At 43.3% G+C, this 27,856-nt stretch overlaps 1 protein-coding gene and 1 long non-coding RNA gene across 6 annotated transcripts in view; one reads left to right on the top strand and one right to left on the bottom strand.

The window, feature by feature from the left end:
* Positions 1 to 4,626: 4,626 nt before the first annotated feature.
* On the bottom strand, positions 4,627 to 26,576 carry LOC140652659 (uncharacterized). The gene is made up of 3 exons (XR_012042900.1): positions 26,261 to 26,576; positions 5,984 to 6,022; positions 4,627 to 4,679 (listed from the first exon to the last, which is right to left on the bottom strand). It is a non-coding gene; the product is annotated as an uncharacterized lncRNA (long non-coding RNA).
* Positions 26,142 to 27,856, top strand: part of PRR5L (proline rich 5 like) — a 47,186-nt gene continuing 45,471 nt past the window's right edge. Inside the window, exon 1 of one of the 5 annotated variants that reach the window (XM_072863702.1) lies at positions 26,142 to 26,160. The gene's annotated coding sequence lies outside the window, so the exon portion shown is untranslated. Of the gene's footprint in view, positions 26,161 to 26,518; positions 27,084 to 27,856 lie in introns of those variants that run through there. The other 4 variants (XM_072863703.1, XM_072863701.1, XM_072863699.1 and 1 more) reach the window with 4 other exon arrangements.

Below are 27,856 nucleotides of genomic sequence, written 5' to 3' on the forward strand. Positions count from 1 at the left end.
TTGCTTCAGGCCTTTTCTAAAGCAATGACTTTACAAGACTTACGTAAAATCAGTTTGATCCATGCCTATGTTAAGGACTTAATTGTACAGAGTCAGACAAGTAGGTGGATATATGAAAAAGGGGGGGCGAGTAGATAACTGTCATTGCTAACTGTCACAGGAGTATGTGACAAGAGAGAACATTTACCTGTGAGTCATATAGTCAGAACAACGATGCTGCCTGCCAGTAAGCACAGCTGGCATCGTCCTGAATTTGCTCTCCAGTCCACCTCCTATTGTTGCCATTTCCTCACTCTGTGAGCCTTCTAATTATGAGGAAATAATAACAGGTTTGATTTAATATCAAAATTGAAATGCTGTTTGTAGCTCATGGTCAGAAGCCAACAGAAGTGCTTAGTAAAATGCTTTATCTGAGGGTGAGTAGGTCTTTCTCTTCTTTCTCTTCTTTCTCTTCTTTCTTCCTTTCTCTTTCTCTTTCTCTTTCTCTTTCTCTTTCTCTTTCTCTTTCTCTTTCTCTTTCTTTTTCTCTTTCTCTTTCTCTTTCTCTTTCTCTCTTTCTCTCTTTCTCTCTTTCTCTCTTTCTCTCTTTCTCTCTTTCTCTCTTTCTCTCTGTCTTTCTCTCTCTGTCTTCAAGGTCCGGACCTCCAAAATCGGATTATTAAGGGTGAAGGGTGAGACTGCATCATGTAAGGAAGGCTGGCTTTGTGAACAGTGTGCTTCTCAGGAAGTTTTGAGAAACACCAATTCAATTATCTGCTGTGCCAGAGGCAATTCTGTCCGAGTTTGAAAAAAAAACCACTTAGAGGAATGAGATGGACTGGATGACCTCCTTAGGTCTTCTCACAGCCCTTTTTTTCCATGATTTCATGTCTATATCACCCAGTGTGAGCTCTGAGCCTGCAGATGCATCTGCACAGCACTGTGTGCAGGAATTGGCTTGGATCTCAAGAGCTAAACTGCGGTTAGTCCAGTCAAAAATTAAACTCACTCCAGTGACTCTGAAAATTAAACTCTGCTTCTGAGTTGGGCAAATTTGCCTGCACCCAGGCCTGGGTGATACAGCTATAGTACTGACTGATTTGGCTCTCTCTCTTGCTTGAGCCAGCCTGGGGTATCTGCAAATCGTCCTTCCTGAAGTAGTGCAGATATGCCTATATAAAAAACACGTGTACAATAGCACTGCAGGGGAATGGGTGAGTGAGCAGTCTCTGGACTATGAGACTGTGTGCCCTTTGCCTTTTTTGATGGAGAGAGACTGCCAATCCTTTTTTTTAAAAAAAAAAAAACAAAAAACAACAACAAAAGGAGAGGGAGGTAAGGGGAAGAACTGGGTGTATTTCATATATGAGGCACTGAAAGAACTGGGTGTATTTCATATATGAAGCATTGAAAGAACTGTGTGCATTTCACATACAAAGTGTTCTTCAACAGAAGTCAGCTCTCATGACAGAATAAATTCTGTGATACCACAATGCAAAAATCAAGAGATGGAAAGCTGAATGGAAGAATTTCAATAAGTCAGTGTAAAATACACTCTGTGTTTTCATACATAGCTATATAACTCCAATGACAGATAAATGCTTTACAAAAATGTCATCTTTGTTATAGTCCATCAGCTAATGTGAGAGCCCAAAATAAATGTATCTGAGAGGGACTGTGTTGTGAGGAAAAGTCAGTCTTGCAGTTCCTAATATATTCAAGGTAAAAAATAAGCATAAAAAAGCAAGCAAATAACTTGACAAAACCCAGCCAGTCCTTTTTTCTTCTTCTTCTTCTTTTTTTTTTCCCCTTGAGAAGTAAAAAAGGAAAGGAATAAATTTAGCTTCCCTACAATTCTTGGCTGGAGAACTGTAACCTTTCACACTCCAGGGAAAGAAGCACACAGTTTTAGCTCACTTCGGCTGTTCAGCGCTCCCTGGGAGAGAAATCCTTGGGATATTAAGGATTTGATGGGAAGAACTATTAGGTTTTTCCCTGCAGCGTAGCCTGTATTCACTGGAGTACCTGTTGCAGAACAATAGTCTCTTCCCTATGGGCTTTCTGCTGCAGGGCAGGGCTGTACTCTGTAACCGCACCCTGCTGGGTGTGTGCAGTTTCCCTGCTGCAAGGAAAAGTGAAGCTGTTCTCTTGCCCTGAAGAAAAGAGCTCCATACTAGGTAATTCTGGTTTAGAGATCGAGGAAGATAAAGTGCGAGAGGCATCTTTTCCTCAGTTACTTTTGCATTATTTGTTTTTTAATGGTGTTTCTTTAGCACCAAAGAGCAAATAATAGGAAAGAAATCTTCACAGAACATGCAGGCAAGATAGATTGGGTTTACTAGTACTAGCTGCTTACTTGGAGTCATATTCTCCAACCAGGACTTTCCTGAAATGTGTCCAGCTTTCTAAAGTCCCATTTATAATATCTTACATGTTGATGGATACATCAGTCTTTCTATGCCAGGGCTAGGACAGAAGTTTCTTCTTGTTTTTACTGGGAATCATGCTTAGATATATTACCAGGAGAGCAAATTGCCCCCTAGATGTCTGGTTGCATCGACATTAGCAAACTAAACAGTGACAGAGAACATTCCTGAGGCCTTTACTGTTAAATTGCTAGTGCTGTTCTTGTCATGGTTTCCACTTATACTGAACGTCACTCTCCCAAGCAGCTCCAGGGTACGGGTCAGGAGTCGGCACGGACTAGGAAGCAACCCCAGCAAGCAGTGTGCATGCGGCCACCCTGTCCAAGAGGCCAAGAGCCAAGCAGCTCTTGCAAACCATCCTATGCCCATTGGTTTCTGGGACATAAAACAGTTCAGAGCATGTTTAATTTACTAGCACAAATCTAACTTTAATGTTCTTCTCCTCACTCCTTTTGCTCCAGTTGAAATGAGCTTTCCAGCAGATGCGGTCCCTCTGTTCCGCCTAACCCACTAGATGAACATCAGTCATCAGAGGTTACCACAGTCCTCCTCAGCTTTTGTGCCTAAGGGCAGAGAGAGGCTGCAGTTCATGAGCAGGCATAAAAGTTTAAATTCCAGGGTTTTAATCCTCAGGCTACAAAAGATGGGTTCTTTTAGGTATGTTGGCAGAGCCCTGTAGAGGAGGTGCAGAGCGCCCAGGCCAGAGGCATTTTTCCTGCCCACAGGTTACCTGCCTGCAGGCTGCCTGCATCACTCAGCTTGGGGCAGACTCTCATCCATGCTGGAGGTGCTGCCAGCAGAGCTATGACTTTTTTTTCTTCATATTTCTAGCTAGAATCGCTGTGTTGACAAAACTTTGTAGACGATTCTGACGCTTCCCATATCCCATAAAGGAGCGGCCTTCACTTTTCAATATAATTAAAAACTGCCCTGGACTATAAGACAATAGCAAGTGTCTTGGCACCTTGACACAAAAAGTGAAAACCAAGCATGTCCTGATTGGCCTTGAGGTGATAACCAATGTAGAAACTAAGCAGCAAACAAGATGGATTCACTTTCCATTCAAAGCGTGGGAGAAAAACGCTTGCAAAATGGATGGAGCAAAAAACCAACAATGAATAAAATGCAGGCTGCTTAAACTGCCAGCTGATCCTTTATTAGGATGCAGAAAGCCTCTGATTTCAATGGGAAATGTAGATTCCTAAGGACTTATTAGTCATAAAAATAGTGATGAACTTAGAGAAACCGTAATAGCCTCCTCAACCAGGAATATGGAACTGGCTTGAAATGTGAAACGTTGCCAGCATAAAAATGTTGGCTATATAAGCAGACACCATGCCCTCTAACTAGTTTAGCTCTACTGGCAAAACACTTGAAGTAGAGCCAGCTGCATCAAAAGAAAAGTATTTTGCTGGTTAAGATGCTCAGGAACCTGAGTGATTAATGGAAGCTGAAAAACTCACTAGATGCTGTGAGAAAGCCCTTATGCTAATGTAGCTGCTCTAACACAATCTCAAAAGTATAGACAGACCTTTAGAACATAAAGATCTGTTTCTAAATGGTAGCTGTTTCAGATGCTTCTGACGTCTGCTTTGGCCCTTTTGTGCTTATTAAATGCAGGTGCCAGACATGATGTAGCTGTTCTTAGATACCAGCAGGTCTCTAAATAGACACAAGGGTCCACCCCTGCTGAGAGTACTGCAAGCCAGGAGTCATGTGGACCTATAACTCAAACATCCCACATGCAAATGTCCTGAAGAAGGGCTTGTGGGGACCAAATCTTGTCCATATTTTCCAGCTATAACAACTGGACTGAAGAAAAAAGCACTGTAGTTGCTATAGTGTTTTTCAGGTAGTAGTGATTATTTTTAAGGTTGCTAGTGAAGGCAATACAAGCAAAATACCCCAGGTATAAAATAATACATTGGTTCTCATTATTTATGTTATGGGTACAGCCAAGGTTTGCACAGTTCATACACAGAATGGAAAAACAATAATAGTCCATAGCCCCTAAACTGTATGTAGTCTATATACTTTGAGACTTGCTTATAAAAGATTACCAGTTAGAAGTTAGGAACTTTGTTTTCTCTCTCTTTTTGTTTTTTACTAGGTAAGGTAAGAAAAATGCATACGAAACTTGTAAGATTGTGTTGCATATCCAGCACCAGAAATCCCTGTGCCAGAAGGTCTCCTGCTGTATACCGAGAGAGCTCATCTGTGACGATGTTTGGTGTTAAACCACTGGGGGACAGAGATGGAAAATGTCTGGCAATTCTGAAAACAAACAAACAAATGAACAAAAAGGCGAGGAAACTCCTCTATTTTATTTTATTTTTCCTTTTTTTTTTTTCCTACCAGAAAACTTCTGGAAATTCTGACAAAAATTAAAGTAGCTGTTTTAAATATATACATACAGGAACAAAACTATTTACTTCTCTGGGAATGAGATATGCATTTTACCAATATAGCTTGCATGCAGAGATTTCTGCTAAGAATATTTATGGCATAACATAGTACCAATTTTTCACTTCTAAGTAGCTATTCATATACCTATTACTAGAGATGGAATCCTACTACCATGGCAGTATTTATTGTCTCTTTTTCCTGTTGATATTTCTAAAATGGAGGGATATCTTTCATAATGGAAAGCATTAATATTGTGAAGTTGTAAACAGAATGGAAATTCATAGCCATAGGGCCAAGAAATAATATGTAAATTAAAACTGATGTTATAATGCAGATAGAGAAGGAACTGATTTTTAGAGAGCTTGGAAAAGAACCATGACATTCCTATGTATTTTCATTGCACTGTGATTAAATACACTATAGCATTAAAGACTGGACATAAATCTGGCCTCCACTATGTGAGATCTGTAATTGCTCAGTACCAGCAATTTTACAATATGTTGTCTTTATTTGAAATAACTAATAGGGAGAATTCTAAAAGCCTGTAGTGCAACAATAATAATATAATTTTAAAATTCACTCTAAAATTTCTCTGCATTGTGAGTGAAAATATTTAATATCAAAGCAGATTTTTTTCCATTTTCCAAAAAAGAAATAATAATTTGTCCTTGTCTTGCATTAAAAAAAAATAAAATAAACAAGGAGCTTTGCTTGTACCTTTTTCCTTTACTTCCATACGTTCATGTCACAAGCTGAGAAGCTGATACAATGTCAACAGCATCCTAATGCTCATAAGAAAAAGCAAATTCTTAGTAATAAAGTTGCTTATCCTTTTCCAAATTAGAAGATGCAGGACTTAGCTCCTAAATTAATGCAGTAGAGATATGACATCAAGTATATGTTGATTGAACTGGATGGAGGCTATGTGGTGACCAGGAGAAAAGCTCTGTGCCCCAGCCAGTCTGCAGGTAAGCCCTGCAGAGTTTCAGGGTACAGGATTTCCAAAACATCACCTATCTGCCTGCCAGCACTTACCAACTCCACAGGAGAGTCACCAGTCACTTGTGCAGCACCAACTGCGGTGCAGACTGATGCATTAGCCTCAAAACATCTTTGTCCTCAGCTAGTTAGACAGGAGACATGGCACTTGGGTGTTAGAGCATCAGGCATACCTTCCCTTCTGGCAATCCTGCTGCAGAGACAGCTGTATCCTGTAGAGGGAGAGAGAACTGGAGTTATCATTTCTCTGGATACTACAGCAAGGTTTGTCACAGCTTGCCTGTCAAAGCCCTTAGATTTCTCCTACGTAAAAGATAGACAAGACTTCTTATATCTACTTTCGTGAAGAAGTTTGAGATTTACAGACAGAAAGCATTAGGCAAGCACTAAGTATGTTTGTCTTTTTGAAATAAAGCACCAAGCAGTTAAAAATATTGAAAAGCTATACAAATGAGACTACTTGACAGCAATCTTTGAGTGTGCGTTGATTTAGACACCTTTGCAGGCATGAAAACAAGGCTCTTGCATTTAGCATTTTGACACATATTTCTTTTACTGCAGTTCAGAAAATTAGTTGGTCTGCATGATTGGGGAAAGTTTCTGTACTGATCACTGGACCTGACAGGTAATCCTTGCCTTAAGGACTTGTCTGTGTTAGACTCTTCTAGTCTTAAAATTTCCTACATTTATTTCTGTTGGTGAAACCCATTAATTTTGTGAGAGTGAGAGTAAGGTAGGACCATCTGGGGTACATCGTGGTCATGATTAGCAACATTGGCCTGACTCTGCATAGCTGTGCATCCTATGCATTGTCAGTCTGTTGTCTGTTGTAGTGGCTAAACAAGGTGCAGGTAATGTAGAATCAAGATCTTTCCTGTTTGCACTCATGTGGCATTTGGCCCCATCTCTACTCACTAAACAGCTGTCATCCCGACAGGTTTTTATTGTTATGATTTTTTAAGGAATGGAGAAAAACCATGTGGTTAATACGTGGGATTGTACTCTTCAGTGTCAGTTCTCAGTCATCTTTCAGATGACAGTATTCCTTCCTCCCTGGCCTCTCAGCTGAAGCAGCTAGTGCCTTTTCAGTTTGAATTGCTGATACTTGAGACTCTTCAAATGGGACTGCAAATTAGAGGGTGAGACCACTGCTGACAGATGTGATCTGTAAGGCTCTTTGCTAACAGATACTCTGTGTGCTATGTAAGTCTGTGGCCACCTGTTGGTATTAAAACTGGAAAGTGAGCAGCCTAACACCGTTGTGAAGAAGGCACTGCACGTTACGAGTTCATCTAAGGTAATTTTCTTCCCCCTGCTGCTGCAAGATGGTCCCTATAAAATTTGAAGGCCAGGTCAGACTGTGCCAATTCACAAGATTATTAATGTGTTCAAACTGCAAAGTGTCATTGGGACAAAAAGAAGCTGGCTATTTTCCAGCAGAAAACATTTGGCCTAAGCATAATACCAAGCTTTTAATACTTTCTTTATCCAAGGTCTCATCCAGACATAACAACCATTCATTGATGCTCACAAAACTCCTGGGAGAAAATTCTGTGTAATGTATCTCAAATCAATGGAACTGCATCTGCTTTTTTAAAGCAAATTAAAACATACTTTGAAATATTTTCCTTGAGGTATTTTTAACCCTGACACCATAGAAGAGTTAGTTCTGACAGAAGGAGCAAGCCACCAGGGACAAAAGCAAGACATTTAATCTCTCTTATAAAGGCAAAAAAGTAAACAAGCTGCAGAGTTGGCAAAGGATAAATATAAACTTTCAAACTCATTGGAGGGGACATTTCTTCCTCCCAACTCTCCTTTTCAATATCAGTGTCCCTCAGCATGACTTAGCCGTGCTGAGGCTAGACAATGAAGCGGAGGCCAGCACCAGCATGGGCTCCCAGCTCTCCCTTTCAGCCACTGAAGGTGACTGCCACACTGTGCAAGCAACAATATGGAGGGGAAGGCAGCAAGGGAAAGCTCAAACATGCTGAAGTTCATTGGTTTACTGAGGTTAACAACAGCCACCAGAAAGGGCTCCTTGAAGACACGGTATGTAAAACAGCAAGCCTCAAGCATGCATGTTTCAGTTGCGTGGTTTCTTTCTTCCAACAGAGGAACTTAACCTTCAGCAGCAAGTAGATAGTAGGATCTCTTACTGCGACCCATTGCTGGCAGGAGAGCAGTTTCTGCACATCGATGGGGCCCCAGGGCATCTTGGTAACCTCTGTTCAGTTTAGGCTTCAGAACTGAGTGAAACATCAAGGATCAACTCTGAGAGTGCAGTGATGCCAGTATCAACAAATCAGCTGTAGAAACATTTCATCAGTTTAATATTCTGTATTCATTACAAAGTCTTGCTACACCACAGCCCATTGTAGTCAGCTGCAGGCACAATCCAAGGGTGCTGTGACACAACCTATAATCTCTGCTTAACCATTTTTAGTCTGCTAAAGTTTCTTGCTTCCCTTCCATTTTTCCAGAGCCTAAACCCCACTTGATCACTGTCCTCTGCACTGCTTGGCTTTAACCACTGTGTGCCAGGGGCCTCCCAGAAGGAAGCCACTTAGGCACCGGCTCATCCTCCTGCGATGGGAATGCTGCCTGTGGATAAGCAAAGGCTTGTGAATAAACCAGTGTGGTGTTCTCCACAGCAAGGTGTAGAGCTTGAAGAGCTGCTGGCTTCTGTAATGTGAATCACTTGTAGATTTGCAGGGCACCACACAAAATGCACCAAGAGGCCAGTGTTCAACCACTTCACCTAGCTGTGCTTGTGCTTAGTTTGCATTTGTGATAAGGGCAGATGTGTGAAATGTGCTGGGCTGTTAGGTGCACCCTGGGCAGTGGCAGACCAAGCTGGCCTCGGGCGCTTATGTACTTCAAGAAATTGCATGTCCACGTTCACCTCGTGTGGCTGGTCCTGCAGCTCAGGCTGCCTGCAGAACTGGGAGGTAAGGACAGCTGTAAAGTTGTGACTGTGACCCAGAACTGCAACAAGAACCCCATCAGCTCATTTTGTATGAGAATAGGTGAGAGAACAGTCACCATTAGTTTAAATTACATCTCAGTAAGCAAAAGGATTCACATCCCATTGTCAAGGAAATGCTGGAGACATTCAGGCCCCTTTTGTTGCAGTTGCTGCATTTTATTGGTTTGAAATGACAATTATGAAGAGCTTATTTCTGCCTTCCTAGCTAGGATTGTCTTTTCATTCTGTGTTAATATGCTGGCTAGTTCAAAGAAGTCCAGGTTTTAAGTGTTAAGAAATAATAATAAAATCATAAAGCCTCAATTTATTTCAACAATGCCTTCATCATGCATATAATTGCAACAGAAAACAATCAAAAAGCAGTTTCTTTCTCTGATTGTTTTGGGTGGCATTCTGTGTGTGCATTCACTGTATCTCACAGTTCCCATTCCCAAAGGAGTGGTATGGATGGAAACATGAGCTTCATTTGAAAGCAGTAGAACCCTGAAACTTGCATTTCTTTTGCCAGCATTGGGACTATTTCAGTCAGAAACAGGCTGGGATTTATGGTGAGCACTATTGCAGCAGGAAGCACTGAACAGAATGACCCACCAGTAGCGTTCATACCTATATATGAACATATATAACAGGGTGAGCGTGCCTGGGTGCCAGCTGGTCAGTGAGCTCTGCCCAGGTGAGTGTGGCATGAGGAAGGAGCATGAACTTGACCTTTGCAGTGCAGGACAGGGGTGTGGGACCACAGTTAGGGTGGCCAAGGCAGAAATACCTCTGTTGACTTGCCCTGGGCCATACAGGACCCTAGCAGGAGGCAGAAAAATCATAGAATCACAGAATGGTTTGGGTTGGAAGGGACCTTAAAGATCATCTAGTTCCAACCCCTCTGCCATGGGCAGGGACACCTTCCACTAGTCCAGGTTGCTCAAAGCCTCATCCAACCTGGCCTTGAACACTTCCAGGGAGGGGGCATTCACAGCTTCTCTGGGCAACCTGTTCCAGTGTCTCACCACCCTCACAGTAAAGAACTTCTCCCTAATATCTGATCTAAATCTATCCTCTTTCAGTTTAAAACTGTTACCTCTCGTCCTATCACTTCAATCCCTGATAAAGAGCCCCTCCCCATTTTTCCTTTGGGCCCCCTTTAAGTACTGGAAGGCTGCTATAAGGTATCCCTGGAGCCTTCTTTTCTCCAGGCTAAACAACCCCAACTCTCTCAGCCTGTCCTCATAGGGGAGGTGCTCCAGCCTCCTCTTTGTGGCCCTCCTCTGGACCCACTCGAGCAGGTCCATGTCTTTCTTATGCTGGGGGCCCCAGAGCTGAACACAGTACTCGAGGTGGGGTCTGATGAGAGCAGAGTAGAGGGGGAGAATCACCTCCCTCGACCTGCTGGCCACACTTCTTTTGTTGCAGCCCAGGATGTGACTGACTTTCTGGTCTTCGAGTGCACATTGCTGGTTCATATTCAGTTTTTCATCCACCAATACTCCCAAGTCCTTCTCTGCAGGGCTGCTCTCAATCCACTCATCCCCCAGCCTATATCCATGTTTGGGATTGCCCTGACCTAGGTGCAGGACCTTGCACTTGGCCTTGTTGAACTTCATGAGGTTCACACGGGCCCACCTCTCAAGCCTGTCAAGGTCCTTCTGGATGGCATCCTTTCCCAACCACACCACTCAGCTTGGTGTCATCCACAAACTTGCTGAGGATGCACTCAATCCCACTGTCCATGTCACCGACAAAAGTGTTAAACAGCACTGGTCCCAATACCAACCCATGAGGAATACCACTTGTCACTGGTCTCCACTTGGACATCAAGATGTTGACCACAACTCTTTGAGGGCAACCATCCAGCCAATTCCTTATCCACCGAGCGGTCCACCGTCAAATCCATGTCTTTCCATTTTACAGACAAGAATGTCATGCAGGACAGTGTCAAATGCTTTGCACAAGTCCAGGTTGATGACGTCAGTTGCTCTTCCCTTATCCACCAATGCTGTAATGTGACGGTGTGCTTCCCACCCCCCCACCCCCCCGACCCTTATCTTCCATAACCCTGCTCAGGCGATAACCACCAGTGGTGGTCATAATGGATGTGTCTGGTCATGATGGCTACATCTGGCTCAAAGTGGATTTGGGAGACAGATAACAACACAATAGCCAAGGGCTACTGTGCAATGTGCCCACCTAACCACAGTGAAGAAACTAAAATCTGTGGTCGGTATGCAAATATGACTATGAGTCAATCATTTTACCCCCATAAATAGTGAGCAGCCCAAGAGCCCTTTGAGTTCTCCTGCATGGCAGCAGGCTGCACACCAAGATCTCCCCTTGGGTAGGGATACGTCTCAAGGTTACTCCTCGAGGCTGAGGAGTAACAGATCCTCGGAAAGTGACTAATAGCATGCTAAACTTTGAGATCTTAGCTAAGTGATATAAAGGATTGATTGCGCATATATAATCCTTTAGACATAAACCGTTGACCAAGTCTGGGACTAGGATTGGATCCAGCCACACCTAGACTGCGCTCTGAGAAGGAGTTTAGAACACAAGGGGGTCCTTTCTGAATCTCATGACTCAATGGGAGGGTCTCCCTGATAGTTTTGTCCTGTCCCCTATGCAGTAAATAATCAAGTATACTTTGCCATTGAATCTTGTTAAACCACTGTTGCATTTACCATTGAACCTTGTTAACTCACTATTTTATATCAATAAAGTATATTTTGGTTCTCTCTTACGAATGAAGTGCATCACTCTATCCGTGACATGTAACTCTGCCATAGAAAGCCACCAGATTTATTAGGCACGATTTGCCCTTAGTGAAGCCATGCTGGCTGTCACCAGTCACCTCTCTGTTTTCCATGTGCCTTAGCATAGTTTCCAGGAGGATCTGCTCCACGCTCTTGCGGGGCACAGAGGTGAGACTGACCAGCCTGTAATTCCCTGGGTCTTCCCTTTTTTTCCCCTTTTTTAAAATGTGGGTTTTGTTTTCCCTTTTCCAGTCACTGGGAACTTCACCAGTCTGCCATGACTTTTCAAATATGATAGTGGCTTAGCAACTTCATCTGCCGTCAGGACCCTTGGATGCCTCTCATCAGGTCCCATGGACTTGTGCACATTCAGGTTCCTTAGATGGTCTTGAACCTGATCTTCTCCTATGGCAGGCAGTACTTCATTCTCCCAGTTTCTGCCTTTGGATTCTGTGAGGTGGGCAGTGTGGCTAGAGTGCTTGCTGGTGAATACCAAGGCAAAAAAGTTGTTGAGTACCTCAGCCTTCTCCATGTTGGTTGTAGCCAGGTCTCCCATTTTGCCCATTGGGGAGATACAGTTTCTTTCATCTTCCTTTGTTGTCCTGTGTACCTGAAGAAACCCTTCTGTTATTTTTCATGTTCCTAGCCAAGGCCCAGCACTCCCAGGCCATATATCTATAATGTCCCCAGGATGTGTATCCCTGCCTCCACTGCCTATGCATTTTGTTTTTGTGTTTGATATGATAGCCAAGGTTTCTTTTTCCTGAGCCCATGAGGCTCAGGGGAACTATACTTATCACTAAGAAAGCCCAAAGCCAGGTTTGGACAAAACTTAAATATTTCATTTCACTTCAGTCTCTGACAGCCTTTGGTGTCCATGTTGCTATTCTCCTACAGGAGTCAGCACAAGTTGCCTCCTGATTAATAAATGGAACAGACAGGGAACAACAAGGTACACCAAGATAAAAGCATGAATGTATTTTCAGAGCTGTGGCGGTGACCCTGACTCTGTAATGGCACAAGCATGGAGCAGTAAGCATGAGAGAGGGGCTGTTTGGAGTTGAAAACAAACAGAAACATTTTCCATATGTCCTTTCACGGTGCTGCAGGCAATACTGTCGTGGGCCACACAGCCATGCCATGCTGTGCCCAGCAGTTCTGCTTCTGCAAGGGATGCAGAACAGCGGCTGTGACCCTGTGAGCACGCAAGGTGCAAACCAAGCTGTGGTGTGGCAGGAGGGGCTGTCAGTGGTGTGACTCTCATGCTCAGCACATGAGGCTTGGCAGGTCTGGTTCGGAGGAGGGCAGGGTAACAACAGGAGTGGGTGCCATGGGCAAAGGGTAGCAAGCCACTGCCCTGGGCAAGGGGGACAGAGCCAGCCAGCAGAGATGGGAACTGTACTCTGCATTGGTGGCTTACTTCTGAAAGCATAAAGTTCTTGTGTTTATATCCTAAGTACCCCATTGGTTCTTATTAATTTAATTTAATTTTTTTTTTTTTTTTTAATTCAGAACATTTTATGGCTATGGTGATTTATGGTCTTTTCCTCTCAGTAAACTGAAGAATGGAACTTGCAAAAACCCCAACCTCTTAGGACATGCTGTATTTAATCCTGGCACCCAAGTTATGTAGTTTGATGTGTTATCTGACTCTTTTGCCATGCTGAGAAGAGGACCTCAGCATTGGTGTGCTTGTTGTTTTGTTTCTTGCCGACTGGTACATCCGGCAAACAATCCAACTTCATTCCTTGTCCCCACAATGACAGCATTGTACAATGCCACAGATCAGCATCAACTGATGCATAGTGCCTCATGGTACCAGAGACTGAATCAAAGGGCTACTGAGGAGTGTCACAGCCTTAAAAAATGATGTGGCTGAACCTAGAATTTGTTTTGTTTTGTTTTGTTTTGGTTTGGTTTGGTTTGGTTTGGTTTGATAGCTGTTGCTTAAAACAGGCTCCCCAGTATTTCTCTGTTAAAAACATCTTCTGACATGGTTAAAAAATTACCTTAGTTGAAGGGTAAACCCAATGACCACGAGTCATCAACCCTAGGAAGTCATTCCTTGGCTTATAGCTACTGATGTTGCCCTGTCACTGGGGTACTTGGTTGCTTTTACCCAGGCTGTGCATTCTCACTGTGACAGATTGTATCAGCAGAAGAGCCACTACCTGGGAAACAGGAGCGCAGGGAAGACAACTGCAGACACGGTTTTATTGGTGGAGTGTTCCTCTGGCAACTATATGTTTGCTAAGGATTTGTGTCAGTTCAGGAAGATAATTTATGCATGCAATAGAAAAGCTGGATGTTGGTGGCTGACTTTGTAGTTTCAGTGTATCCATATACTAGACAAACCTGTGATTACAAAAGGCAACGTAAATACAGTGGGGTAAACCACACCTTAAAGGATTCTCTGCTTTCGCCTGTAACTCTTCATGCCAATGCTACATGGGAGCATTGCTGCCTGAATCCTCATGTTGTGATATCTTGACAATATACAGTGATGTAATGTTATGCAACTTCATTATGCAGTGACACAAATACCATAGAGCTGAAGCACTACTTTCAAGAAAAATAGTTTCAGTCAGTAAAAATAATGCTTAAATCAACACAAACACAGGTTTTTTGTAGTAAGGTGGCTTCATGGCACCAACTGTTCTAAATCAGCATGTCTGGAAATGTAGCAGAATTAATTCTCATATCTTCAGATACAAACTGTTATAGTTTAGACAAGTACAGTTACTTTATACCTCAGGAGTTGTGCCTAAAAGTAGGACATCATATACCAATCTGGAAACAGCAGAACCATGTGTCAGTCTGTTATGCCCTTGCTCTGCATTGTGGTTGTAATGTGTAGTGAAGTAAGGTAAATGTGGGACAGAATATAACCATTACAGCAGTCCTGCCAGCAATACTTAGGATGTGTCTCCACCAGTGTTTTAGTTCAGATCAGAAGTGTATTTTTGATGCAAATCTCCCAATCATCTCTATTGTCTGTGTTTCATTTTGCATCAGGGGCTGATTTTGGAGCACAGGGACTAGATTCTGTTGAGTTAAATTAAACTGGAAAATGTTCTCCAGAAGTGCACCTAATATGCTCAGACCTCAATACGCATTCAGTCCAGGGGACCTAAATGAAGGTGGTTTGAACTGAAAAAAAAAAAGAAATATGCACAGTGTGCATGTCAGATCCTCAGCATCAGCTGTGTGTGTAGAGCATCTGCTTGACCTTACCATGCAGATGTAACCTTACCTGATTTTTAAGAGGAGTTGAGAGGACCTACTGAAAATCAGGCTTCTAATTTTTTCTTTCATCTTCCCCATATATGAAATGGACCGAGTGAAATTTTTGCTCCTCCATAGACTATGATCATTAGTGAATTAGTGCTTACACAGTATCACTGCAAATGAATGTAATTGCTGTAAATGTACTGATAACGGTGAGGAAAAGATGTTATTTTATTCTATAGCTTCTAAAATATTTCACAACTTATATAACTGGTAAACACTTAAATTGTTGCTGAAAATGCAGCCCCTTCTAGGGTGGAACATGTCAGCTGAGTCAGCACACAAAATTATAATATAACTATAGTAAGAGGAGGAAAATAGGGGAATTGCATAAAGAATCCCATGTCCTAGGTAAAAATCAGCATATTGCATCCCAAATTGGATTTGGATTAGCATTTGCCTGTGCTTTTATGATAAGATTCAATGTGATTTTTAAGTACTCAAGATCCTCCCAGCTACATTTCATTGGGAAATATAGTCTGGAAATGCTCTAACTCAGTAAACTGAGGCAGGGGCAGAAGTCCTAGAGAAAAACAGTTTCTACAGTAAGCAAAAAGAGTACTCATAGCATCCTTGATATTTTTCCTGTCTGCATTTCTAAAAGGAAAGGCATTTCAGATACTGGTTAATGTAAGGACTTATATTGACAAGTAAATGTTAAACAGTGTTTGGAGAAAGTAGGATGTTAATTTGTTACAGAAAAATATGCTGCATTTCCAACAGTTCACACTAGAACTTTTTTTCTTAAGCAGACACAAACAGGAAGCATAACTCTTTCAGTATCACCACTGATTCAGATTTGATTCAACTAGGAAAGAAAAGCCTGTAGTAAAAAAAAAAAAAAAAAAAAATTAAAAAACCCTCTTTCCTTCCTGGAACAGGAAATGTAAAAATGGGAATAATCTACTTCCAAATACTGCTAAAAGAGGTGAAAATATCTCATTTCTTTGCCAAAAAAAGGCTCTACCTTGGTTTTGAAAAGGCAAGTATAATGACCTAACCAGTTTCAGATATGAATATGCAGCATATTAAAAAAGCTTTTTCTGAAGTGACATTGAAAACACTAAAGCACACAGAGATCCTAATTACCTTGATTTTCAAGACCGCTATCACAAGCTCCAAAACAGTGTCAATCAATTCAATCAATCTGTGAACTATGAACCGCTATCAATCCATAAAATGTAAGAGTACAGGCAATGGAATACTTGCTAACTTCTGACTGTTGGAAGCCAGCAAACAGTATCAGTAGTCCAGTTAGTTAAGAACTCCAGTTAAAATGGCTGTGATTATAACATGTAATTTAATTTTTCTAAAATCACAGCATTTTATTAACTAGATGTCAGGTGCTTTATTTATTGAGCTCCTAATTGACAAACACTAGTAGTATATAAGATGTTCCAGAGGCTCACTGCTTCCTATTTTTTTAAATTTTCCCCAGAAAACTATTTGGCTTGTTAATTACAAAAGTTTGAGAACCGCTTTTCTTACAGCCCAGGTTTGGACTTGGATATTGATTCTCAGAAAATTCCTGTCCCAACTCTCTCTTTCTCTTGGTCAGCTTAAAGCCACAGTTTGAAAAGTGGATGCCTTAGTTTTTCATAAATTGAAGAGAAGCTTCATGTGCAGAAGACTCACTAATCCAAATAGGTAACCCTCAAATACTGCACAGTTCAAACCCCAGGCATCTTGAAGCAGTAGCCTCAGAGTCTAAAAACCTCCTTCTGCTGGAGTCATGAGAATCGCTGTGTTTGGACAACCATTCCCATTTCTCAAGATAAGGAGGCAGGAAAGAAGTTTTGAATTTTTTAGGTCTGACACGTGGCCAGTGACTTGACTAAATGAAGCAGTCACGTTTGGGGGGACTTGAACAGATGAACCTCTCTCAAAATGCTGAGGCCAACTCTCTTCCCATCTAGAGCAGGGAGTTTTCTTCCAGAATACTTCCTTGGTTGCATCCAGCAGCCTGCACTCACCTCCTTCTGCAAATAAGATCTACATGATTAGCTGGAACTGAGTCAACATCCCTAGACTAGGGCACAGGATGCAGGAGGATTTTATTACGAGTTGGGTTTCCTGGAGGGAAGTCCAGCTAAAGAGGAGGCTCTCATTCTCCCTAGTCTATTGTTCAGTGAGATTTAGACCCTGGCCTTTTTTCTGTTTATTTATTCAAACAGCCCATCTCCTTGCATACCAATCTGTATGTGTACAGTAAACACTGGAAGCTCATTGTAGTGGTAATAATGCATTGCAGCTACAAGAATCCACAGATTCCCTTGGTTCTTTCTGCCCTCTTTTCCCTGCTGCCACGTTCATGCAAGAAGGTAGGTGCAGGCAGTCTGTATCCTGTGCATACAGACTGTCATTCCCCTGAGCACTGCTGCACACTGCAACTTTCATCAGATGAAAAAAATACCTTTATGTCAGCAAAATGTCTTTTTCAAGGGTAATGGAGGTGACAGAAGATTTCATTGCTTAAACTTACATGTTTATAACAGGAAGAATTTTTTTTGGTTAATTTTATGACCACTGTGTGTAGAGAAGAGGACAATATGGAATCAGATTATGGCTAGTTAGAATTTACTTCACTGACTTTGCAGTTCAGGCTATGGCTACATATTTGGCAGAAACAGAGCTTAACTCATGTCAACCCAGTTATTTCTCTTTGCCTCCTGCCAGGAACATGTGCCATCCTTATGCCATGGAGTTTTTCCCAGCAAGACATCTGCCCTTCACAGACTTTAGAAAACATAGATGTGAAAATGAATTTAAACACCTCTGCAATTGTAGAGAAGGAGTGATTGAAGTGCAGGGAGCACCTCTTGCTAGCTTTAACTTAGCTAATAGAGGTGAAAATAGTGGTGGAGATGACTGAGAGAAGTCATCTTTCCATATGCTTTTCCTGTTCCTATGGTCCATCCAAGGCTACTTTGGGGACAGAAAACTGAGCTAAAGGACCCATTCTGGCCATTAATGTGTTACATTGCCTAGTAACCAAATGCAAGCTGGCTGAGGTCCCTGCTAGCCTGTCTGAGCTGAGATTTATGCAATCAGACAGGTTCCCTATTTCCAGTTGCTTGTAAAAATTGTACAATTAGACTAAGCAAGCATCTCTCAGTGGTAGAACTACTCATTTTTAAACAGGTTGATGACTCATGGTGAAAATGGATCTGTCAGAGAACATGTAGCTGCACTTGCTTTTGCCTGTCACTTCCAAAATCCCCTGCCTGGGCCTGAACATTACCTCTCCCTCACTGGGCAACCCCATGCACTAGGTGCAGCCCAATACAGAGTCCCTTCATAAGGCACGTTCCCCATCTGCAGGTGAATACCACGGTCTGTTGCTCTTTGCATATGTGCCTCATTCGGTAGACCTCCTGGCCCATGATGTAATGCAGTGCTAGACCAGGCATTGCTTTACTGAGGTCTCATTAAAGCTATTTTTTTCCACAGTTCAGGACTGTGCTTTTCCTTAGCCATGACCTAGCAGATCTATTTGTTTCTGTTATTTCTGTTGTTTCTGTTGCAGAGGGAGGATGTGAGAGAGGACACCTGTCCAGGGCACGGTGTGCATGGATCTGGTGAATAATAATCCAGAGTAAATTACTGTTTACTTGGAATGTTTTTGCCGTTTTGATTTCACATATTTCAGCAAGGTGTGAAAATGGTGTGGAAGGGAGGGAGGGAGGGAGATAGAGGGAAGGAAAAGAGTCAGGCTGTTTTATTTGTTGAATTTTTTTGGTTGCAAAGCCCAAGCGTCGGCCCTGTGTCTGTTCTAGTGAGTTGGCACTCCACACACACACACACACACAAAATCCTGCATTTCCTTTATGAATGGCTGAAATTCCAGTCTTGCCTGGCAGAAGGGTAAGTTCCACATAAAGAACTGTCTCTGTGGAGAGTTTTTGAAAATAAACCAAAAACCTGAGAGACTGAGAAAAATTCTGAGAACTGGAGATGTGTCCAGTTTCCTATTTGCCCAGCTTCATATTGGTGCAGTGAGGATATGACTTTCCTCCACACAAACACAGAGCCCTAGACACAGATTCCACAGCTGGTGTTCAACACCCATGTTAACTCTCTGGACGAGAATCTGTCTGTACACACAGCCATTTGGCCACCATACAGTATTGCTCGTAAGCAATATGAACACGTGCATATGGGATTCTCTAATTAAATACATTTATTCTGGCAATCACAAGCTGAATTTCACAACTGCACAGGCCCTACTGGCTTGCAAAGACTCATCCTATGCAGAAGATTGATACACAGTCTGCACCTTCATTTAAGCATCACTTTTAGCATCTTATATCCTTCCTCCCACTTTATGATGCCTTTGTGGTACAAAGGCTCTATCTGATAACAATAGATAATTTGGGATCAGAGGCATCTGATAACATGGAGGAATACTCCATGAAGCTGTCCTTCATTTTGCCATCCACATAACTACCACAAGCTGTGCATATTCTGGCTATTTGCATCTTACTCTTACCCTGTATATTCAAATGCAGTCCACCTTTCAAATGCCTCCATTTGTCCACCAAGCCTTCTCAGGCTCTCTAGTTCAATCCTACAGTATAGCCTCACTGTATACATCACTTCTATGCCAGAAGTCACTGACACTCCTATGCCAGATGAGAGCACCTATTCAAAGAGTTTAACTGGTCAGGAAAGGGGGATATAGTTACAGAGTTAGAACCCACTAATTCTGCCAGTCCCTTTCTCTGTGTAGATAAACTCTGAGTGGCCGAGGGTTTTCTCCAACACCCCCCAGCCTTCTGTCCCACAGCACAACCCCATTCCTGGATAAGCAAAATAATATCCTTTAGCTACTAAAGGCATCTTCCAGTTTGGCTCAACCTCAGCACTGCTACATCTGGAAGAAATGACCTGGCATTTACAGTGGGAGACAAGAGCAGATGACTAAATAAGCACCGAGCTGTAAACCCGTAAATACAGACTATAGCACCCGGCTGCGTTCTGCCATTCCTCCCCTTATCAAGAAAGGCAGGGTCACCCCTGGGAGGTGAGGCTAAGTTGTCAGCGACTGTGCCAAACCAGCAGCATATGCCACACAACAACAAATGAGAAACCTGCTCCAAGGGGAAAAGGCATGTCTGCTCAGCATCCCACCAACTGTGGGACTGCTTGTAGGATTCAAGTCTCTCCCGCATTCTGAATATAAAGACAGGCAGAGCCACTGTGATCACTTCTGGTGCGACACATGATTTCTTCTCAGCCCCTGACTAAACTGTGTGTTGTGCCAGTCAGCTCAGGAGGTCAACGTGTCCTTCTGCTGCATCCACACAGATTTGTTGCCTTCAGCTGGCTTTGAGAGCTACATCAAAGTGACAGTGCTGAATGCATTTAGGTATTTTAAGGAGGAAAGCCTGTTTTTTCTCACTAGGAGAGCTCTATCCCCAGTAGTGGCTTTCATAGCATTTGAGTACTTCTGTCCCGCAGAGCATAGCATGGTCAGCAAGTGAAGTGTAGGAATTGAAAAAAAGACAGACTGAAAACCAACAGATGAATCACAGCAAGTCAGGGATGAATAAAAGAAGGCACCTTAGAAGCCTCCTGTAATTAGAACAGCGTGATGTGGCACCCATTCACCAATAAGAGTCATCCAACACCTAGTGATTTACTTGTTTTGCCATAAGAAAGATGTCTTATACCACATGCATACTCTTTTGTGTGTGCAGCTTTGAAAGACAATATAACCCAAAGCTGTTGCCGGCAGACAGCTGATACATGAAATATCAGACCTCTCCGCAGCTGGTAACTGAGCCATTGGTCACCTTGCCAAAATTACCTACTGTGGTCATCTCTTTACTGGCACAGCCTACAGATGCAGAATGACCTGAAAGTGAGCCCCATGGAGCATGCTCACAACAAGGCAGCACACACGGCAGAGAAGTTGCAGTGCTGCTTTTGGGGCTTTCCTCACACTAAGGGCACACGCTGACCTTCTCCTGGGTTCTTAGGCTGGTATCACTGTGTCATTCACACAACAATGGGTCCAATTACCTTTTTCCAATGCCATCAACAGAACAGAGTCAAGTCAAGCTCCCCATGGGGAGCAAGGGCGGTGTCATTTTCGTAACCAAGTTCATCTTCCTGATCCAATTTGCTGTGCAGTCAAATAGATATTTGGTAGCACAAGGGAGGGACAGTGCTGGGCAGAGCTAATGGCCAAAGTTATTGTGAGTGTGAGATGGCCTTTTCAAGTGGAAATCACAGCTAATTTTGGTGTGAGAAAACTATGAAACTATGAAACTATGATGTGAGAAACTGAGTAACATGAAGACAGGCTGAGAGCTGTGGCAAGTAGAGAAGGACAGGCCAAGAGAGGGATGGAAAGTAAAAGGTATTGCTTTCAATGTGAGAGGGAGGGCAATGAGATTTGTAGCACTGTTCTGCACAGATATGAGTGAAGATTATATTTTTGAAAGCTGGAGGAAAAGATATCACAGTAATTTTGATATGAATTGACTAAGTCAGGCTGAGATATATTGCTCTGTGGATAAGTAAGGACATTATTTGAAAGAACACACAGAGAAAGTATCTGCAAAGTTTAGACATTGCCTGAAATGAAGACCTAGGGAAAGAAAGGTCTCAGTTAAAAAAAATGCTCAGATAAATGTGTATAGGCAGGAGGTGGGGGGGGCATTTATAGTATAGTATAGTAAACTGGAAAAGGAAGAGAGTACTGGAGTAGACCATGCACTGGTATTAAAACTGTTTTTGTGTATGTGAAATTACCTGGAGACAAGATGAAGGAGAAGAAAAGTGACCAAAAGAAAAAGCCCTCTGTTAGGAAGCTGAAGGAGGATACAATGATGAAGCAATTAAGGAGACAGAAGAAACCACAAGAGGACTATCAGGGAAAACAAAAGGAAAAAGGATAGCCGTGTGGTTCAAAAATGGCTGACGTGTCAGAGAAGATGGGAACTGCTCTGAGGATTGACTGAAACGTGGTATTTAGAAAATGTGACATACCACTCTGATCCCAAAGGTATAGAAACTAGATCGGAGTGTTTAGGATGGATGTATAGGATTCCAAGTAATGAATTTAAACATTCGGTTTACTGACCTTGGATGGAAGGCAAGAGGGAGATGGAGCAAATGGAGATGCTGGAGAGACAAATGAAATCAGGAGTGGGATGGGAAGAATTAAAGCAGAAGGATGGAAAGAAGGGTCTGTTCTGCTTGCTTGTGTCCTTTGGAAATTTATATTATGGTTTCTAGCAGAGGTCAATATAAGGAAGACTGGTTGCCACTGCCTTTGCCTGGCTATGATTTGTGGTATGACTGTAAAGTATCACACACAAACATGCTTTAGTTCTTTTCTTCATTTAGATCTTCTCTCCCTGTGGGCTAGTTTGTCTTCTCCTCAGAGGTTTGTCACTGACATGACAAACAGTGCTCTACAGAGGAGGAAGCTTTAGAAACACAGAAATTAGAGATGGAAAATTCCTCTGTAAAAGATCAATTAGCCCACTGTGCTTGGTAGACCAAGGGATAAACACTAGCGTTGTGCTTATTTAAAATACCACAAGAAGAAGTCTCCCGGAGCAACTGCTCCACCAGGCAGTGGATCTTACAGCCAAGCCATTGTAACAGTACTCATCCTAATCTTTTTGCCTTGTTTCATCCAAGTTTCTCCTTCCTCACAATAATAATGCTCTCACTTCTGCAAACCTAAATAGTTGTTCTCCCACAGTGCCTTTTTGTAGCTTTGTGTCCTACAGGCTTTGCACAGCTGTATTTAGCTCTTTCAACTCATATGACTGCGTCCCTAAATCAGTCCTCATCACTTCTACTTTTTTAAAAAATTAATTCCTTTATGTTTGCTGATGTCTTTTTGATGAGAAGATGTTCAGGACTGAATGCAGTATTCCAGGGGGTTTACACTACAATACCACTAACAGAGGCCTTTGTTACAGTTTCTGTTTATGAACTCTACTATCCCATTGTTTTCTTGTTTCTGTTTTTTTCCCCCTCCTGTCATCTCGAATTACAGGCATGTCTAATTTACTGTCTGCCCCCCTGCTATTTTAGGTCTGTTTCAGCATTACAGCTTCTGAGAATCCTTCTTCCCAGTGAATAGCTGTGATTTGAATTATTTTTCACCAGATGTAGTATAGCTGCATTTTTCCCTGTGGAATTACATTTTGTTTCCTGAATATAATTTGTGCCAAAGTTTGACTTATAAAATTAATAGAATAATGTACCCTCAACCCCACAGCTTGGAGGTGTTTCCCTCTCTTCCCCTCCTCTCCCCAAGCTTGAAACCATAAAAATGAATATTAAAAGAAAACTAAAGAAAAAAATTAAATATTTTTGTTCTCTTTGCAGGAGTTGTTTAAGCTTCATGGCATCACTGATACATGGAATTTTCTCACTACGGCCCCAAGAGAAAGGTGAACCGCATTGTTAAATAATTCGCACAATGCCATTGAGGACTGCCAGACTTGTCCTCACTGTCTGAGCTGGGATAGGAAGTTGCTGCTCCCAGCTTATCCCCAGCCATCTGCCCCACAGTCCTTGCTAGAATCTGCAAGGTAACTTCAAGTGTAGCTACTGCCTAATCCTTTGCTGTCAAAATCATCCACTTTAGTTGAAGTAATTTTTTTCTTGCTTGCCTGTGTGCTCTCTCCCTCCCTCCCTCCCTCTCTCTCTCTCATTGGACAGCTGGAGCAAATACATGCTATGCCAGCAGAGGGAAAGGGAAAGAGATCTTTGGTGGACAGGATAAGAACAAACTGAAGGACAGTGACCTCTTAACCTGGTTCAGCTGCAACCCTCAGCTCTTTGAAAATTAGTGCCAGAATTAGGAATGCTCTTCAGAAATGATGACTCTCCTCATTGCCCTCCTCATAGATTACACTGCGGGTCTTTTCCGAGAACTCATTTCCGGGAAGCACATTATGCTGAAGACCTGTTGGATCACACAGCCAAGCAAAGGCGATATGTTGTGGATTCATCCCATCATCAAGTGCATTATAAAGCAAACCAATAAAAGGTCACATCTGTTAGTCACAACTCTTGTGGTTTGGCTCTTATTGAACACCAGGCTGCGTGAGAGCAAGACGTGTGTGTGCTCAGGGCTGTCTTGCTATAGAGTGTGCTGCAGAGAAGGATGTGTGGTGTTGAGACAGAGTGTCAAAAACAAAATTAAGGCTGTAGCTATTTTTCACAGATCCATTCATTATATAAATGTCTGTAGCAATATCATTGATGTTGTCAATTTGCCTGCTTTTCAGTTCTCTGAGACGATGCTGTAGACTTGAACAAGGCCACAGAAGAGTCGATTCCTCTCACACAAAGCGCACAGCAGTCCATTTGCACCATGTATTGGCTTTGGTGCTGAGAACAGACGTCTGTAAATTATTACTTGTCTGTGTAAGGCAAGGAGCTTTCTTTGGAAACCATATTCTTTTTTTGCTCTAACCAAAGCTAAAACAGAAAAAGGAGCTATTAAAGGTCATTTTTCTCATCTGTCAATCTAAACATAACTCTTTTCTCTTCAAATCCCTTTCACTGCAACCCTGTTCCACTCGGGTAAGCTTTAGGGCAGGATTTACCTTACCTAACTTTGAAATCTAGGTGTGTTTTGCATAATCTCAGCTGAAGTTAGGTAAAATGAATCCCACCTAAGTCTTTTATCTCTCTCTGCTGGGCTAATGTTTCTAATTGTCTTTCTTGTCTGCCCTTGCCATATATTAAAGTCTTCCCTTGCCATATATTGAAGTCTTCCCAGTAGCTATGCTCCTGCATAAGACAACTGGGGGCCCTCACTCCCAGTGACAAGGACTCTTTCCTTTCCACAGAAGCCTCACTTCTTCCTAATGAGGAAATCAAAGAGGACCTCCCCCTTCCTGCTGGTGTGGTGGCAGGGATCTTTCAGCTCTTTCCTCTCTCTTCTCCCACAAGCAGGGGTCCACCATACATCAGGATGGTCACAGTAATTCTGTGTTGTGGTGATGATGTCCCTCGGTGGTAGTCCTGAAGCTAGAACCACATGGCTATGGTGAACAGCTTCCCCCTCGTAAACCCAGAGTTTCACAACTCTGCATGTGCAGGTATTTGTCCCACACCTGAAATGTATTGTCAAGTTTTGATTCATAACCATATGAGTTAAAATTTGGGGAAAGATGCCAGCTTGTGTGCTGTTTTTTTTTAGAAAACCTAAGAATTTCTCCCAGATGGAGCATGCCACCTGACCAGGTATGTCAGGTGACCATTCTCTTCACCTGTAAATTCTTTAGGATCTTTGCTGGCCCATGGAGAACACTTCAACTATAATAAATCACATCCTTGGTTCTGCAGTCAATCTACCCATAGTGGCAGTCACTTCCCAGCTGTATCGTGAGCCATAGGTTGAGATCACCACTCAAACTCCACTTCAGCAATGCTGTCTCTGAAAAATTAGTAACTGTTGGCTTGAAAAGCAGGTGCAGAATGAATGAAAATACACGCTTTTAATTGTTAGTAGATTAACAGATGCACTAAAATTTTATGTGCTCGATAGGTATCAACTCTCACCATATGCCACATCAGTCTGGGACAGGAAACATGTTTTTGTATGTGTTCATATACCTTGCAGTAAAGTCCTGTCTGCAAGCCTCAGGTACTGATTTCATGTTCATAATAGTAAATCCTATTTGTATAACTAGTAGTAGCAATAGGCAGCAGGTAAGGTTCACAGTACCTCAGTAAGTCTTTGTTTTACACATCTAGAGATAGAGAAGGAGGAAGACAGACATGAGAATACCTCTCCTACAAACACATATGGCAAGTGTTCTCATCTAAGCTTGCTATGGATATCTACAGAACAACTTAAAAGTGTTAGAGGATCCCAGCATGGTCTGATGGATTAACATACTGGTTCCAGAGTAGCATCAGCTTTTCTCATTTGAAGACCAAATGCAACTCAGTTGTAAAGTTACAATTTCAATTCTCTTAACAAGCAGTGCGTTAGGTTACCAAGCATCAGCAGTACCGCACATAAAGTAAATCACGAAAGCCTCTTAAGCAGTTAGAGAAAATTATACTATTTTACAAATTTGGTCTGTCTCCTTTAAACACTTAAAAATCTCAGCGCTTTAAATTAGTGAGTAGCTCTCCAAAAGTCGGCATCACTATTTGAGTTACATGTTCCGTGCGATTGATCGCTGATTGCAACTAATTGCAACTTTTTAATCTCCTTAAGGACCCCGAATTACACGTGATTTTTTTCAGCAGTTTCCTGTCTGATACCTGCTGCAGACTGTGACAGCTGAACAGAGCAAACGGCAGGGGGCTGCGGCTGCCAGAGGAACCTTTAACGGTGAGATCAAAATAAAATAAGCCCTATCTTTAAACGGCACATCCCCTTCCCCCGTGCTGCATGCTTTATTGGCCACAACGACCCGTTTCTTTATCTGTACCTCGGCGTGAAGACAAATTCCGCGCCCCGAGTCAGGCCTGCGAGGAGCCGGCGGCAGGTCCAGCATCTCCCGGCCGAGTCGGCGAGACCCCGGGGAGTGGCAGCGCGCCGGGGCTGGGGAGGCGCCCCAGCGGGGGGCGGCGGAGCACCCCGCGGGGCCCGGGCCGGCCGCCCTGCCGCGAGAAGGGCCTCCGGAGCTCCTCCATCCTTTCCTTTCCCTTTCTTTCGCTAAAGGTCAAAAGAATTTAAACTTTCTGACTCTGCCGGGACGGGTCGGGGCAGGCTTCCCCCACCCCGCAGCGGTGTGGGAGGCCGGGGGAGGCTGTCCCCGCTCCGCTCCGCCCGGCCCGGCCCGGCCCGGCCGCCTTTTGTTTCTGCTGGGAGGAGCCAGCAAGAGGCAGATTGTAAAAATAAAGGCTGGCCGGCAGCCAGGAAGTGTAAAATCCTGGCCGGTTGGTGGCAAATTTCGCCAGATCGCGGCGAAGAGGCAGCACGTCCGTCGGTCGGCGGCGGGGGGGGCGCGGAGCGGCGCGCCCCTCGCAGCCGCCCGCTCTGCAGCCCGGCGGGGGTGAGTGCGAGAGGCGCTGGCGGGCGCTGGCCTCGCTCGGAGAGGGCTGAGCGGCCGCGGGGGTTTCGGCGGCGGCCGGGCGCGTCTGCCCTGCCCGCGGAGGCAGCGGAGCTGGCAGCGATGCTGGCATCGAAAGGGCGCCGTTGGCGGTGCGAAGGGGATGTTTACCGGGGGGCGGCTTGCGGAAGGGAGCGGGCTGAGCCGGCTCCCCTCGCCCGGCGGTGCCTCTGAAGCAAAGCGCAGGCATAAAACCTGGGTAAGTTCTCAATTTAAAAATATTAAAAATAGACCCTCCGGCTCCGTAGCGCTGCCGAGTGAGTAATTTCCAAACCAAATGTCTCGGTCTAACCCTTCCCCCCAGGAGACACAATAATTCTGAAACCGGGGGTGAAGGGAAAGAGATTTTTTTCCCCGCTTTCTCTAAATAAATTGAATTAGCACGTAGCCGCTGCACGAGGAGACAAAAGCCGTGAGTAGCAGGCTGCCTGTTTACAAAAGTGAAGTGTAGCTCCATCCCTTTCTCTGTTCCCTCGGGCCTCTCCCCCGTGATGATGCCACCCGTGTTTCCCTGACAAGTACTCAGAGCCTCTCTGCCTTAGGAATATTTACATTTTCGTGGACATAATTTACTTTTCGGTTCCTTCAACTGCCAAACCCGTCCCCTGCCACCTTCTTTTCTGTGGGACATCAGCCACAGCTGTGCATCATGCCAGCAGTGACCCCAGTCAATGCAGCTCCTGGCTGTCTATGCTGAAAAGAATAGTCCAAAGCACAGCTATTTTTTTCTGCCTTTTCCAGTCATATGATGATTTGTTCATGTCAGTGGGCTGTCTCGACTAGAGGGATTTTTTTGTTTGTCAGCAACAAGTGCTGAGCGTATTTATAGGCAATGCTGCAATTTTGTGGTATGAAACGTTTCAGTTATGCACAACTCATCAGTAGCTGGATCAGTGTGCAAGAGCTGTTTACATCTTGTATACAGTGCTGTATGTGCATGCATATTTAATGTATATACCCATGGATCTTATT

This window comes from Ciconia boyciana, chromosome 6, assembly GCF_034638445.1.
Source record: "Ciconia boyciana chromosome 6, ASM3463844v1, whole genome shotgun sequence".
NCBI classification, from domain to species: domain Eukaryota; kingdom Metazoa; phylum Chordata; class Aves; order Ciconiiformes; family Ciconiidae; genus Ciconia; species Ciconia boyciana.